Source organism: Tamandua tetradactyla, chromosome 25 (genome assembly GCF_023851605.1).
Source record: "Tamandua tetradactyla isolate mTamTet1 chromosome 25, mTamTet1.pri, whole genome shotgun sequence".
NCBI classification, from domain to species: Eukaryota; Metazoa; Chordata; class Mammalia; order Pilosa; family Myrmecophagidae; genus Tamandua; species Tamandua tetradactyla.
The window spans coordinates 30,811,273-30,827,396 of NC_135351.1; the positions used below are offsets into that span (position 1 = coordinate 30,811,273).

The following is a 16,124-nucleotide window of genomic DNA, read 5'->3' on the forward strand; positions in this document are numbered from 1 at the left end:
AGCCCCGCAGCAGCCGAGCCGCCCGACCTCCTTCTCCCCTCTCTTTCCCCGCCGGCCCGCCGCGCGGCGCCCACGCCCCGCAGCAGCCGAGCCGCCCGACCTCCTTCTCCCCTCTCTTTCCCCGCCGGCCCGCCGCGCGGCGCCCAAGCCCCGCAGCAGCCGAGCCGCCCGACCTCCTTCTCCCCTCTCTTTCCCCGCCGGCCCGCCGCGCGGCGCCCAAGCCCCGCAGCAGCCGAGCCTCCCGACCTCCTTCTCCCCTCTCTTTCCCCGCCGGCCCGCCGCGCGGCGCCCAAGCCCCGCAGCAGCCGAGCCGCCCGACCTCCTTCTCCCCTCTCTTTCCCCGCCGGCCCGCCGCGCGGCGCCCAAGCCCCGCAGCAGCCGAGCCTCCCGACCTCCTTCTCCCCTCTCTTCCCCCTCCTGCTCCGGCTGCTCTCCAACCACCACGGTGCCCTCTTCCCCCGCCTTCACCGTGCTCCTCCGCCACCAGCCTCGACAGCCTTGCCGCCCTCACCTTTCCTCCTCCAGAACAGCTACTGGGGGAGTGGAGATAATACAGAGCAGCTCCCGGAGCCACGACGGAGATCAAAGGGACAGCGGACCCCATCCTGGAACGGCTGACTATCTGGGAGAACCAGCTCCGGTGAGATCACCAAGGGGCACGGGCTTTCCTGGGAGGGACGACAAGCGACCGGAGTCCCTCCCTTCCACCTTCCTGGGCCAGCTGGTAGAATTGGACAGGCGGTCCCCTTAGGCCGCGGCGGCTGATGCCCCCACCACACGAGGCCCCCCGGAACAACTGAGATAGTTGGGTCGGAAACCCCCAGACTGCGGAGAACAGTGACCGGGGGATCCCTTCCAAACACGTGACTCCCCTGTCGGCTGGGAACAGTGCACTCTCCCGGGCTGCGACAGCTGGCGCCCTCCCGCCACGCTTGGTGCCCCGCGCTGACTGGCTAATTTGGCCGGACGCTCTCCTGTGCTGCGATGGCCGGCGACCCTCCCCACGTTTGGAACCCCGGGCCGGCTGGCATTCTTCCAAGACGCTTCGGTTGCCGAACCTCCCCTACGGCGAGAGTTTTCCAGAGTTGAGGGACCAACAGCAACTTTCGCTGGTGGAACCCACAGACAGGCGTGTGCCACGAGCGCCACCTACTGGGCAGGATAGGAAGAACAGAACCCAGAGATTGCGCAGAAAAATCTTTCAAGCTGTGGGGTCGAACACCCGGGGAAATCTGACTAAATGCCTAGACGCCAGCAGAAGATAACGGATCACGCTCAGAAAATTGAACATATGGCCCAGTCAAACGAAGAAACCAATAGTTCAAATGAGATACAGGAGCTGAAACAACTAATGCTGAATATACGAACAGAAATGGAAAACCTCTTCAAAAATGAAATCGATAAATTGAGGGAGGACATGAAGAAGACATGGGCTGAACATAAAGAAGAAATAGAAAAACTGAAAAAACAAATCACAGAACTTATGGAAGTGAAAGATAAAGTAGAAAAGATGGAAAAAACAATGGATACCTACAATGACAGATTTAAAGAAACAGAAGATAGAATTAGTGATTTGGAGGATGAAACATCTGAATTCCAAAAAGAAACAGAAACTATCCGGAAAAGAATGGAAAAATTTGAACAAGGTATCAGGGAACTCAAGGACAATGTGAACCGTACAAATATACGTGTAGTGGGTATCCCAGAAGGAGAAGAGAAGGGAAAAGGAGGAGAAAAACTAATGGAAGAAATTATCACTGAAAATTTCCCAACTCTTATGAAAGACCTAAAATTACAGATCCAAGAAGTGCAGCGCACCCCAAAGAGATTAGACACAAATAGGCGTTCCCCAAGACACTTACTAGTTAGAATGTCAGAGGTCAAAGAGAAAGAGAGGATCTTGAAGGCAGCGAGAGAAAAACAATCCGTCACATACAAGGGAAACCCAATAAGACTATGTGTAGATTTCTCAGCAGAAACCATGGAAGCTAGAAGACAGTGGGATGATATATTTAAGTTACTAAAAGAGAAAAACTGCCAGCCAAGACTCCTATATCCAGCAAAATTGTCCTTCAAAAATGAGGGAGAAATTAAAACATTCTCAGACAAAAAGTCACTGAGAGAATTTGTGACCAAGAGACCAGCTCTGCAAGAAATACTAAAGGAAGCACTAGAGTCAGATACGAAAAGACAGAAGAGAGAGACATGGAGAAAAGTGTAGAAAGAAGGAAAGTCAGATATGATATATATAATACAAAAGCCAAAATGGTAGAGGAAAATATTATCCAAACAGTAATAACTCTAAATGTCAATGGACTGAATTCCCCAATTAAAAGACATAGACTGGCAGAATGGATTAAAAAACAGGATCCTTCTATATGCTGTCTACAGGAAACACATCTTAGACCCAAAGATAAATATAGGTTGAAAGTGAAAGGTTGGGAAAAGATATTTCATGCAAACAACAACCAGAAAAGAGCAGGAGTGGCTATACTAATATCCAACAAATTAGACTTCAAATGTAAAACAGTTAAAAGAGACAAAGAAGGACACTATATACTATTAAAAGGAACAATTAAGCAAGAAGACATAACAATCATAAATATTTACGCACCGAACCAGAATGCCCCAAAATACGTGAGGAATACACTGCAAACACTGAAGAGGGAAATAGACACATATACCATAATAGTTGGAGACTTCAATTCACCACTCTCATCAATGGACAGAACATCTACACAGAGGATCAATAAAGAAATAGAGAACCTGAATATTACTATAAATGAACTTGACTTAACAGACATTTATAGGACATTACATCCCACAACAGCAGGATACACCTTTTTTTCAAGTGCTCATGGATCATTCTCAAAGATAGACCATATGCTGGGTCACAAAGCAAGTCTTAACAAATTTAAAAATATTGAAATCATACACAACACTTTCTCGGATCATAAAGGAATGAAGTTGGAAATCAATAATAGGCGGAGGGCCAGAAAATTCATAAATACATGGAGGCTCAACAACACACTCTTAAACAACAAGTGGGTCAAAGAAGAAATTGCAAGAGAAATTAGTAAATACCTAGAGGCAAATGAAAATGAAGATACAACATATCAAAACTTATGGGACGCAGCAAAGGCAGTGCTAAGAGGGAAATTTATTGCCCTAAATGCCTTTATCAGAAAAGAAGAAAAGGCAAAAATGCAGGAATTAACTGTCCACTTGGAAGAACTGGAGAAAGAACAGCAAACTAATCCCAAAGCAAGCAAAAGGAAAGAAATAACAAAGGTTAGAGCAGAAATAAATGAAATTGAAAACATGAAAACAATAGAGAAAATCAATAAGACCAGAAGTTGGTTCTATGAGAAAATCAACAAGATTGATGGGCCCTTAGCAAGATTGACAAAAAGAAGAAGAGAGAGGATGCAAATAAATAAGATTAGAAATGAAAGAGGAGACATAACTACTGACCTCACAGAAATAAAGGAGGTAATAACAGGATACTATGAACAACTTTACGCTAATAAATACAACAATTTAGAAGAAATGGACAGGTTCCTGGAAAGACATGAACAACCAACTTTGACTCAAGAAGAAATAGACGACCTCAACAAACCAATCACAAGTAAAGAGATTGAATTAGTTATTCAAAAGCTCCCTAAAAAGAAAAGTCCAGGACCAGACGGCTTCACATGTGAATTCTATCAAACATTCCAGAAAGAATTAGTACCTACTCTCCTCAAACTCTTCAACATAATCGAAGTGGAGGGAAAACTACCTAATTCATTCTATGAAGCCAACATCACCCTCATACCAAAACCAGGCAAAGATATTACAAAAAAAGAAAACTACAGACCAATCTCTCTAATGAATACAGATGCAAAAATCCTCAATAAAATTCTAGCAAATCGTATCCAACAACACATTAAAAGAATTATACATCATGACCAAGTAGGATTCATCCCAGGTATGCAAGGATGGTTCAACATAAGAAAATCAATTAATGTAATACACCATATCAACAAATCAAAGCAGAAAAATCACATGATCATCTCAATTGATGCAGAGAAGGCATTTGACAAGATTCAACATCCTTTCCTGCTGAAAACACTTCAAAAGATAGGAATACAAGGGAACTTCCTTAAAATGATAGAGGGAATATATGAAAAACCCACAGCTAATATCATCCTCAATGGGGAAAAATTGAAAACTTTCCCCCTAAGATCAGGAACAAGACAAGGATGTCCACTATCACCACTATTATTCAACATTGTGTTGGAAGTTCTAGCCAGAGCAATTAGGCAAGAAAAAGAAATACAAGGCATCAAAATAGGAAAGGAAGAAGTAAAACTATCACTGTTTGCAGACGATATGATACTATATGTAGAAAACCCAGAAAAATCCACAACAAAATTACTAGAGCTAATAAATGAGTACAGCAAAGTAGCAGGCTACAAGATCAACATTCAAAAATCTGTAGCTTTTCTATACACTAGTAATGAGCAAGCTGAGGCGGAAATCAAGAAACGAATCCCATTTACAATCGCAACTAAAAGAATAAAATACCTAGGAATAAATTTAACCAAAGAGACAAAAAACCTATATAAAGAAAACTACAAAAAACTGTTAAAAGAAATCACAGAAGACCTAAATAGATGGAAGGGCATACCGTGTTCATGGATTGGAAGACTAAATATAGTTAAGATGTCAATCCTACCTAAATTGATTTACAGATTCAATGCAATACCAATCAAAATCCCAACAACTTATTTTTCAGAAATAGAAAAACCAATAAGCAAATTTATCTGGAAGGGCAGGGTGCCCCGAATTGCTAAAAACATCTTGAGGAAAAAAAACGAAGCTGGAGGTCTCGTGCTGCCTGACTTTAAGGCATACTATGAAGCCACAGTGGTCAAAACAGCATGGTATTGGCATAAAGATAGATATATCGACCAATGGAATCGAATAGAGTGCTCAGATATAGACCCTCTCATCTATGGACATTTGATCTTTGATAAGGCAGTCAAGCCAACTCACCTGGGACAGAGCAGTCTCTTCAATAAATGGTGCCTAGAGAACTGGATATCCATATGCAAAAGAATGAACAAAGACCCATCTCTCACACCCTATACAAAAGTTAACTCAAAATGGATCAAAGATCTAAACATTAGGTCTAAGACCATAAAACAGATAGAGGAAAATGTTGGGAGATATCTTATGCATCTTACAACTGGAGGTGGTTTTATGGACCTTAAACCTAAAGCAAGAACACTGAAGAAGGAAATAAATAAATGGGAGCTCCTCAAAATTAAACACTTTTGTGCATCAGAGAACTTCATCAAGAAAGTAGAAAGACAGCCTACACAATGGGAGACAATATTTGGAAACGACATATCAGATAAAGGTCTAGTATCCAGAATTTATAAAGAGATTATTCAACTCAACAACAAAAAGACAGCCAACCCAATTACAAAATGGGAAAAAGACTTAAACAGACACCTACCAGAAGAAGAAATACGGATGGCCAAGAGGCACATGAAGAGATGCTCAATGTCCCTGTCCATTAGAGAAATGCAAATCAAAACCACAATGAGATATCATCTCACACCCACCAGAATGGCCATTATCAACAAAACAGAAAATGACAAGTGCTGGAGAGGATGCGGAGAAAGAGGCACACTTATCCACTGTTGGTGGGAATGTCAAAGGGTGCAACCACTGTGGAAGGCAGTTTGGCGGTTCCTCAAAAAGCTGAATATAGAATTGCCATACGACCCAGCAATACCATTGCTAGGTATCTACTCAAAGGACTTAAGGGCAAAGACACAAACGGACATTTGCACACCAATGTTTATAGCAGCGTTGTTTGCAATTGCAAAGAGATGGAAACAGCCAAAATCTCCATCAACAGAAGAGTGGCTAAACAAACTGTGGTATATACATACGATGGAATATTATGCAACTTTAAGACAAGATAAACTTATGAACCATGTAATAACATGGATGGACCTAGAGAATATTATGCTGAGTGAATCCAGCCAAAAACTAAAGGACAAATACTGTATGGTCCCACTGATGTGAACAGACATTCGAGAATAAACTTGAAATATGTCATTGGTAACAGAGTTCAGCAGGAGTTAGAAACAGGGTAAGACAATGGGTAATTGAAGCTGAAGGGATACAGACTGTGCAACAGGACTAGATACAAAAACTCAAAAATGGACAGCACAATTATACCTAATTGTAAAGTAATCATGTTAAAATACTGAATGAAGCTGCATCTGAGCTATAGGGTTTTTTTTGTTTTTGTTTGCTTGTTGGTTTGTTTGTTGTTGTTGTTTTTTACTATTACTACTACTTTTATTTCTTTTCTTTATATTAACATTTTATATCTTTTTCTGTTGTGTTGCTAGTTCCTCTAAACCGATGCAAATGTACTAAGAAACAATGATCATGCATCTATGTGATGATGTTAAGAATTACTGAGTGCATATGTAGAATGGTATGATTTCTAAATGTTGTGTTAATTTCTTTTTTTTTTTTTTTCCGTTAATAAAAAATAAAAATAAAATAAAAAAAAAAAAAAAAAAAAAAAAGAAGACAGTGTACCCCATCCTGGAACAGCTGACTGGCTGGGAGAACCCGCTCCAGTGAGATCGCCGAGGGGCGCGGGCTTTCCAGGGCGGGGCCGCAAGCGGCCGGAGTCCCTCCCCTCCTCCTTCCCGGGCCAGCTGGCAGAATTGGGCAGGCGGTCCCCTCAAGCCGCGGCAGCTGGTGCCACCACCACACGCGGCCCCCCAGACCAACTGAGAGAATTGGATCGGAAATCCCCAGGCCGCGGAGAACGGTGACCGGGGGGGTCCCTTCCAAACACGTGACTCCCCAGTCCGGCTGGGAACGGTGCACTCTCCTGGGCCACGGCGGCTGGCGCCCTCCCGCCACGCTTGGCACCCCGGGCCGACTAGGAAATTCAGACAGGTGCTCTCCCGGGCTGCGGCAGCCGATGACTCTCCCCGCGTTCAGACCCCCGGGCCAGCTGGCACTCTTCCAAGCTGCTTCAGCTGGTGAACCTCCCCCACGGCGAGAGTTTTCCAAAGTTAAAGGACCCACAGCACCTTTTACTGGTGGGACCCGCAGACAAACGTGTGCCACGAGCGCCACCTACTGGACAGGATAAGAAAAACAGAACCCAGAGATTTCACAGAAAAATCTTTCAACCTGTTGGGTCCAACACCCAGGGAAATCTGACTAAATGCCCAGACGCCAGCAGAAGATAACAGATCATGCTCAGAAAATTGAAAATATGGCTCAGTCAAAGGAACAAACCAATAGTTCAAATGAGATACAGGAGCTGAGACAACTAATGCTGAATATACGAACAGAAATGGAAAACCTCTTCAAAAATGAAATCGATAAATTGAGGGAGGACATGAAGAAGACATGGGCTGAACAAAAAGAAGAAATAGAAAAACTGAAAAAACATATCACAGAACTTATGGAAGTGAAGGATAAAGTAGAAAAGATGGAAAAAACAATGGATACCTACAATGATAGATTTAAAGAGACAGAAGATAGAATTAGTGATTTGGAGGATGGAACATCTGAATTCCAAAAAGAAACAGAAACTATCGGGAAAAGAATGGAAAAATTTGAACAGGGTATCAGGGAATTCAAGGACAATATGAACCGCACAAATATACGTGTTGTGGGTGTCCCAGAAGGAGAAGAGAAGGGAAAAGGAGGAGAAAAACTAATGGAAGAAATTATCACTGAAAATTTCCCAACTCTTATGAAAGACCTAAAATTACAGATCCAAGAACTGCAGCACACCCCAAAGAGATTACACCCAAATAGGAGTTCTCCAAGACACTTACTAGTTAGAATGTCAGAGGTCAAAGAGAAAGAGAGGATCTTGAAAGCAGCAAGAGAAAAACAATCCATCACATACAAGGGAAACCCAATGAGACTATGTGTAGATTTCTCAGCAGAAACCATGGAAGCTAGAAGACAGTGGGATGATATATTTAAATTACTAAAAGAGAAAAACTGCCAACCAAGACTCCTATATCCAGCAAAATTATCCTTCAAAAATGAGGGAGAAATTAAAACATTCTCAGACAAAAAGTCACTGAGAGAATTTGTGACCAAGAGACCAGCTCTGCAAGAAATACTAAAGGGAGCACTAGAGTCAGATACGAAAAGACAGAAGAGAGAGGTATGGAGAAGAGTGTAGAAAGAAGGAAAGTCAGATATGATATATATAATACAAAAGCCAAAATGGTAGAGGAAACTATTATCCAAACAGTAATAACACTAAATGTTAATGGACTGAATTCCCCAATCAAAAGACATAGACTGGCAGAATGGATTAAAAAACAGGATCCTTCCATATGCTGTCTACAGGAAACACATCTTAGACCCAAAGATAAACATAGGTTGAAAGTGAAAGGTTGGGAAAAGATATTTCATGCAAATAACAACCAGAAAAGAGCAGGAGTGGCTATACTAAATATCCAACAAATTAGACTTCAAATGTAAAACAGTTAAAAGAGACAAAGAAGGACAGTATATACTAATAAAAGGAACGATTAAACAAGAAGACATAACAATCATAAATATTTATGCACCAAACCAGAATGCCCCAAAATACGTGAGGAATACACTGCAAACACTGAAAAGGGAAATAGACACATATACCATAATAGTTGGAGACTTCAATTCACCACTCTCATCAATGGACAGAACATCTAGACAGAGGATCAATAATGAAATAGAGAATCTGAATATTACTATAAATGAGCTAGACTTAACAGACATTTATAGGACATTACATCCCACAACAGCAGGATACACCTTTTTCTCAAGTGCTCATGGATCATTCTCAAAGATAGACCATATGCTGGGTCACAAAGCAAGTCTTAATAAATTTAGAAAGATTGAAATCATGCACAACACTTTCTCGGATCATAAAGGAATGAAGTTGGAAATCAATAATAGGCGGAGTGCCAGAAAACTCACAAATACGTGGAGGCTCAACAACACACTCTTAAACAACGAGTGGGTCAAAGAAGAAATTGCAAGAGAAATTAGTAAATACCTCGAGGCGAATGAAAATGAAAACACAACATATCAGAACTTATGGGACACAGCAAAGGCAGTGCTAAGAGGGAAATTTATTGCCCTAAATGCCTATATCAGAAAAGAAGAAAAGGCAAAAATGCAGGAATTAACTTTCCACTTGAAAGAACTGGAGAAAGAACAGCAAATGAATCCCAAAGCAAGCAAAAGGAAATAAATAACAAAGATTAGAGCAGAAATAAATGAAATTGAAAACATGAAAACAATAGAGAAAATCAATAAGACCAGAAGTTGGTTCTATGAGAAAATCAATAAGATTGATGGGCCCTTAGCAAGATTGACAAAAAGAAGAAGAGAGAGGATGCAAATAAATAAGATCAGAAATGAAAGAGGAGACATAACTACTGACCTCACAGAAATAAAGGAGGTAATAACAAGATACTATGAACTATGTCCACTATCACCACTATTATTCAACATTGTGTTGGAGGTTCTAGCCAGAGCAATTAGACAAGAAAAAGAAATACAAGGCATCAAAATTGGAAAGGAAGAAGTAAAACTATCACTGTTTGCAGATGATATGATAGACAGACAGCCTACACAATGGGAGACAATATTTGGAAACGACGTATCAGATAAAGGTCTAGTATCCAGAATTTATAAAGAGATTGTTCAACTCAACAACAAAAAGACAGCCAACCCAATTACAAAATGGGAAAAAGACTTGAACAGACACCTACCAGAAGAGGAAATACAAATGGCCAAAAGGCACATGAAGAGATGCTCAATGTCCCTGTCCATTAGAGAAATGCAAATCAAAACCACAATGAGATATCATCTCACACCCACCAGAATGGCCATTATCAACAAAACAGAAAATGACAAGTGCTGGAGAGGATGCGGAGAAAGAGGCACACTTATCCACTGTTGGTGGGAATGTCAAATGGTGCAACCACTGTGGAAGGCAGTTTGGCAGTTCCTCAAAAAGCTGAATATAGAATTGCCATACGACCCAGCAATACCATTGCTGGGTATCTACTCAAAGGACTTAAGGGCAAAGACACAAATGAACATTTGCACACCAATGTTTATAGCAGCGTTATTTACAATTGCAAAGATATGGAAACAGCCAAAATGTCCATCAACAGAAGAGTGGCTAAACAAACTGTGGTATATGCATACGATGGAATATTATACAGCTTTAAGACAGGATAAACTTATGAAGCATGTAATGACATGGATGGACCTAGAGAACATTATGCTGAGTGAGTCTAGTCAAAAACTAAAGGACAAATACTGTATGGTCCCACTGATGTGAACCGACATTTGAGAATAAACTTGGAATATGTCATTGGTAACAGAGTCCAGCAGGAGTTAGAAACAGGGTAAGATAATGGGTAATTGGAGCTGAAGGGATACAGACTGTACAACAGAACTAGATACAAAAACTCAAAAATGGACAGCACAATAATACCTAATTGTAAAGTAATCATGTTAAAACACTGAATGAAGCTGCATCTGAGCTATAGGCTTTTTTTTTTTTTTACTATTATTATTACTTTTATTTTTTTCTCTTTATTAACATTCTATATCTTTTTCTGTTGTGTTGCTAGTTCTTCTAAACCGATGCAAATGTACTAAGAAACGATGATCATGCATCTATGTGATGATTTTAAGAATTACTGATTGCATATGTAGAATGGTATGATTTCTAAATGTTGGGTTAATTTCTTTTTTTCCGTTAATTAATAAAAAAAAAAAGACAGGAAAAAAAAAAAACCAAACCAAAACCAAACACACACACACACACAAACAGCTGAAAAATTGATTTCCAATAGAGTTTTTACATTCTGATGCTTTTCTTTTTCTTTTTTTGGTTTGTTGTTTGTTTGTTTTTTACTGTGACTTCTGTATTTGAAGTCAGCACTTCCGTGTTTTTGAGTAGTATTCATCTGGTATGAAAAGTTTTCCCACCAAACCACAAAAGATTGTTCATCTTTTTACTTTCCTTTTTTTTTTCCTTGTCAACTTTTTGCAGCACTCAAGTCAGTTTAAGTCCTAGCAAAAAGACAGTAGTTAGGACACCACTGTTGCTGTAGATGATGTGACACTGGCTGACATTTGTGTAACTTCCCTCGCTGTTTGTGTTTGATTCATCTGGGGACACTGGGCTTGAATTGGCTTGAAGGATTGCTCCAGCTGCACTGCAGTGTGACCTCAGGCCTGTGTTCTGGTGTGTAGGTAAAAGTAAAACTGGTGGAATAAATGATTCCGTCATAACAAACCAAAGTTACTGGAACCTGGACTGGCTGCCGGGCCCATCTCCAACCCTCTCGGAATGCAGAAATGTCTGGGACAACACATGGGATACTCTCTCCACATCTGAAGGCTTTCTACGACAGGCACAGTTGTGACAGGGGCAAGGACAGGACTCATTCCCTCATAAAATGTATATTCTGCCTTATCTGTGGTAATGATTGTCCAGGAAGTGCCATCATTTATCATCTCTTTATTTGGTTCTTTTGGGCATGGAGTGGCCTGAAACTGGATTATTCTTTCTTGAGAAAGGCACAGATACATTCGTTCTGTATCCTTAAGGTAAAATGCACATGTGTGGAGTTGTCACACAAGATCATCTGCATCCAGAAATGCAGCGTGCTTATCAACTTCTCTAATTATCAATCTGGGGAGTGCCATGCCAGTAACTGAACACAGAAGTTTGACTGCCCATGATGGATGTAGCCATCACGCACTGCAAATTCTTCTCCTTCTGATTCATCATCATCCCAGAGATGGATGTAAAATGCTTCCCATTGCTGGGAATTGGCATGGAAATGACCTCCTTCTACATGCAAGTATCTGCTACTAACTGTCTGGGATCTAAGTCGATTCAACAGAGCCACCTTTGTTCCTGATGCAATGCACAAGTCAGCATTTTTCAATGACTGCTTCTTTTTGAAAGGTTTGGAAGTGACTTTTATCCACTTGCTGAGGAACACACCAATGTCATCACTGTTACCGCAGAACATCTTTACAGACAACATGAAGCGCTTTCTCTTGTCTGAATCAGATATGTTCAATGTTTTGGCTGTGCAATAGTTCTTTCCTTCTAAGTTCAGCTGTTGCATTTCTTGATCACTATTTCCTATTCCAATAAATGCACATGGTTGAGATTCTTGTTCAGAACAACCATCGCATTTCATTTGTTCTTTATTTTTTCTTCCACCCACTGCCCATAAGATACACACATGAGGGAGGGCAAAAACAAACAAACAAAAAACAAAAAACTTTTTTTCATTTCCGTATGACTTTTGTGCAACTTTTGCATGAAGAATTAGTACTGTCGAGCCCCCTCCCTCTTTTACTCTTTTAAAGAATTTCGCACAGTTTCCCTAGTGAGTCGTTTAGGTGGAGGCCGCTCATGAAGTTTCCTTTTAATCCACCCCATGGTACTTCAAGAACATGATATGGTAAGCCGCAGTTTGGAACACTTCGATGCACCTCAAAACACCTCAGCCAGTGCATCTTTATCATTCTCCCTTTCCTTTGAGATCATAATGCCTCCGAAGAACTATAAAGCTTCTATTTGAATGATAGTCTTATAATGTCAATGACTTATCACAAGAGGCTCCATCTTCCACAAACTCTCGCCCAAACTCCAACCCTCGCGATATTCCGCCGAAGCTTTCTCTAGTTCATTTCATCCGTCCCTCCCCTTTTTCCGCGCTCCTGGGTTCCACCCAGACCCCTAGTTCCTTTTCCCTTCGCACCCACCGCGAAAGCCAGATGCCTCGAGCCGCCTCGAGTAGGGCATCCAGCTTGCTGCCTTCCCTGGAAACCTATCCAAGTGATCAAGACCACTTTTGAAAAGTCTTTGCCTAGTATGTCCAAAGTCTAGGATTCTTTATTGATGGTTTCAGGTGTTTTACCTTGCTTCTTTGGACGAGACATCACTTCTTTTTTCTCTGTATGTCTTGTAATCTTTAATTGCACAATTTTGGTATCTTATTGGATTAATTCTTGATTTGAGGCCCTTAAGCTTGTATCCAACCAGTGTTATGACAGAGATTTCCTTGAATGCCAAGAGCTAACAACATAAAAGAAAACAAAACAAAAACATTTACAGTCTTTGCAGATCGGCTCTGTGCTCGCTGGTACTCTCTTTCCGGGTTTCTTCAGCCTAATGAGCCTGAAGAACAGCCTGAGGTGAAGGCACAGGGACATTTCTGATCTTTTCTGAGTATGTCTTATCCTTAGCATGCACTCCTTGCCTTAGGAATTTTCCCTATTTACATTGATCTAAATGTCCCCTTTCCCACCATCAGGTTGTTCTGTTATATGCTTTAAAACTAGCAATCTTTGGCTCAAGCCAGTGTGGTCTGATTGTGTTTTTTTACACTGATTTAGCTGCCCTGTGAGCCATTTCTGTGTGCAGGCAAATTCTAGGATGAAGAGCCAGAAACAGTGCTGTGGTTCACTCCTTCAGGCTGCTAACGGACAGACTGGTACAGACATACTTGCAGCCCACTATTCATATAGGGTTATTCTGCTCCATCTGGAATCACCTCCAGGGTTCTGCATTGGTTGGGGATGAAGTTCTAAGAGATGGCCGGTAGAGTCCGTTTCCAGACATAGCCCCTAGCCTCCACTGCGTGAAGCAACGTGATTTCCGCTTGGTAATCGGGAGCAGATTTGAACCTATCCTTTCCTCGGGGCAGTTTTGTTTCCTGGCCCGGAATTTCCATCTATGCTGAATTCTGATTCCGGGGAAATTGCTGGGAGGAAGACTTTTCTTGCAGTGGCCGCAGCACCGGACCCACAGACCTTTCTCTACACGCACCTGTAAACCCGTCTTAGCCTGGCCCAGCCCTGCGCTGACGGTGTTTGCCGGGAACAGCACGTCGGTGCCCTGGAAGCGCGGCCCCGGCACCCGTGCGCATCCCGGGCCTGGACAGGGGGCGGCTCGGCCCCGCCCCGCGGAGGTCCCGGCTGCGGGCAGAGGCGCGGCCCGCGTGTCCCGCAGGAGCGCAGCGCACGCCATCTGGGGTCCAACGTCCCGGGGGCTGCAGCCCAGGTGCGGGGCAGGTCGGCGGGCGGGACAGAGGGAACTCGAGGGCCAAGGCTGTGAGGATCAGGTGCTTCCGTCTCCTCTGGGCGCAGATCCACAGACGACGCACCAGGAGCAAGAAAAGTGTCACGTCCACCTCCCTCCCCACCGCACCTCTCTCCGTCTCCCCCGCGGCCATCTCCTAAAACCCGTCTGAGCCGAATAGGACCAGCGGAGACTGCGGGTGCTGCAGTTGTCACCGGGGGACCTCGCCACGTGGTTCTGGGCACGGCCCTCTCCGGTACGCGGACCCCGCGGCCGCTCCTGCCCTGGATCGGAGGCCGCCCGGGCGCACCACAAGACGCAGCAGGATCCTTCGGGTGCTGTAGATGCGGCGCCGACTGCGCGCAATGAACCCCCAAAACGCGAAGGGGCGGCGCTGCCACAATGTTGCGATCAGGACAAACTTGCCTTTTCACGAGCGGAAGGGTAGTGGAAGGGCAAAAATACTTTTGCTTGCCTAAAGGGAAACACTAAGGTAACTTGAACAAAAGTAAACTTTGAGTGAGAGGTGACATTCAAAAGAAAGCTGTTTCCGCCCGGTTTCGAACCGGGGACCTTTCGCGTGTTAGGCGAATGTGATAACCACTACACTACGGAAACCAGCCTGACGGTGGTCTCTCCTTACAGATTCTGATGCCTCTTTCCGGTTTTTCAGCCAATACACAGATTGTCGTGAGTTCGTTTTTTTCCACATTTACCTGTAATATAAAAAGTTGATGACTGAAGTCAACAGATATTCTATAAACAACTAATTTCTATTTCTCAAACATGTCAGTGCTATGAAAGATATGGAATGGCTGAGAACAATCCTAGATAAAATAAACGCAATGGAAGATAATGAATTGAATCTTGAACCTGGGAAATTCGCTATAAAGAATATTACTGGGTGATGGTAGCGGAATATTGTGAGCACAGCAGCACTGAAATAATATCTGACTATCATTAAAAGGGGAAAATGTTATAGTGTATATATGGTATCAGAATAAATTTTTTAAAAATCCTTGGAAGTGTACTACACAGTGAATCCTAAATTAAACCATGGACTTTAATTAATAGTACAATTATAAAAATGCGTTATCATCAATTGCAGCAATGTTCCATACCAATGCAAGGTGTGGTATATGGGAATCCTGTATCTTTTCCAGCTTGCTCCATAAGCCCACAACTTCTCTAATAAAGGAGAGGAAAAACAAACAAACAGAGAAATGGATCTAATCAAGTTGTCATCTGATAGAATGTGAAAATAATTATTGATAGTATATCACTGTGATTTTTGGCAAATAACTCAAAAAACATGAAAAATTAAGAGACTACTATATTAAAAACAATGCATTTCCATTTTTGTATAATAGAATACATTTTAAATACTTACTAATCATCAAAATAGGCATAGAATTAACATAGAAACTTAGCTCTTTAGAATACATTCATTCATACATGAATCTATAAACTAATTTTAATCCTGTCATTTCATATACTTTTATGTTTAATATGGAATGCTTCATGAATTTGTGTCATCTTTGCACAGGGGTATCTTAATTTTCTCTGTATCTTTCCTTTTTTTTATTTTTAAGTATATGTGCTGCCAAAGCAAGTACATAGTTATACTTTAAATTATTTTTATCTTTTAAAGTTACTGATTGGTTTTCAGATTTGTGATTATTTGTTTGAATGTTTGATTGTTACAGCGCACTTTGTGGATATCTTGATCTAGAAGAATTCTTTTGAAAACAGGAGGCCTGTCCTCCCCGGAAAAAAATAAATTAAGAAGTCTGCATATTTATTTTTATTAGCAGGAAAGAATAAAGGGTAAAGGCATGTTTAAAGACTTACTAACATAGGACGAGCGAAAGTGGCTCAGCAGGCACAGTTCTCCCCTCCCATGCGGGACACCCGAGTTCTGTTCCTGGTGTCTGCTCGTGCACGGGGGGAA

The 16,124-nt window shown here is 42.0% G+C and overlaps 1 long non-coding RNA gene, 1 other non-coding gene and 1 pseudogene across 3 annotated transcripts in view; 1 reads left to right on the top strand and 2 right to left on the bottom strand.

Annotated features, from left to right (window-relative positions):
* LOC143669242 (uncharacterized) overlaps window positions 1-16,124 on the top strand; it is a 28,171-nt gene that overhangs the window by 7,781 nt on the left and 4,266 nt on the right. The window lies entirely within an intron of this gene.
* Window positions 11,158-12,529, bottom strand: LOC143669000 (recombining binding protein suppressor of hairless-like; annotated as a pseudogene).
* Window positions 14,719-14,791, bottom strand: TRNAV-AAC (transfer RNA valine (anticodon AAC)). Its single transcript has one exon. It is a non-coding gene; the product is annotated as a tRNA-Val (tRNA).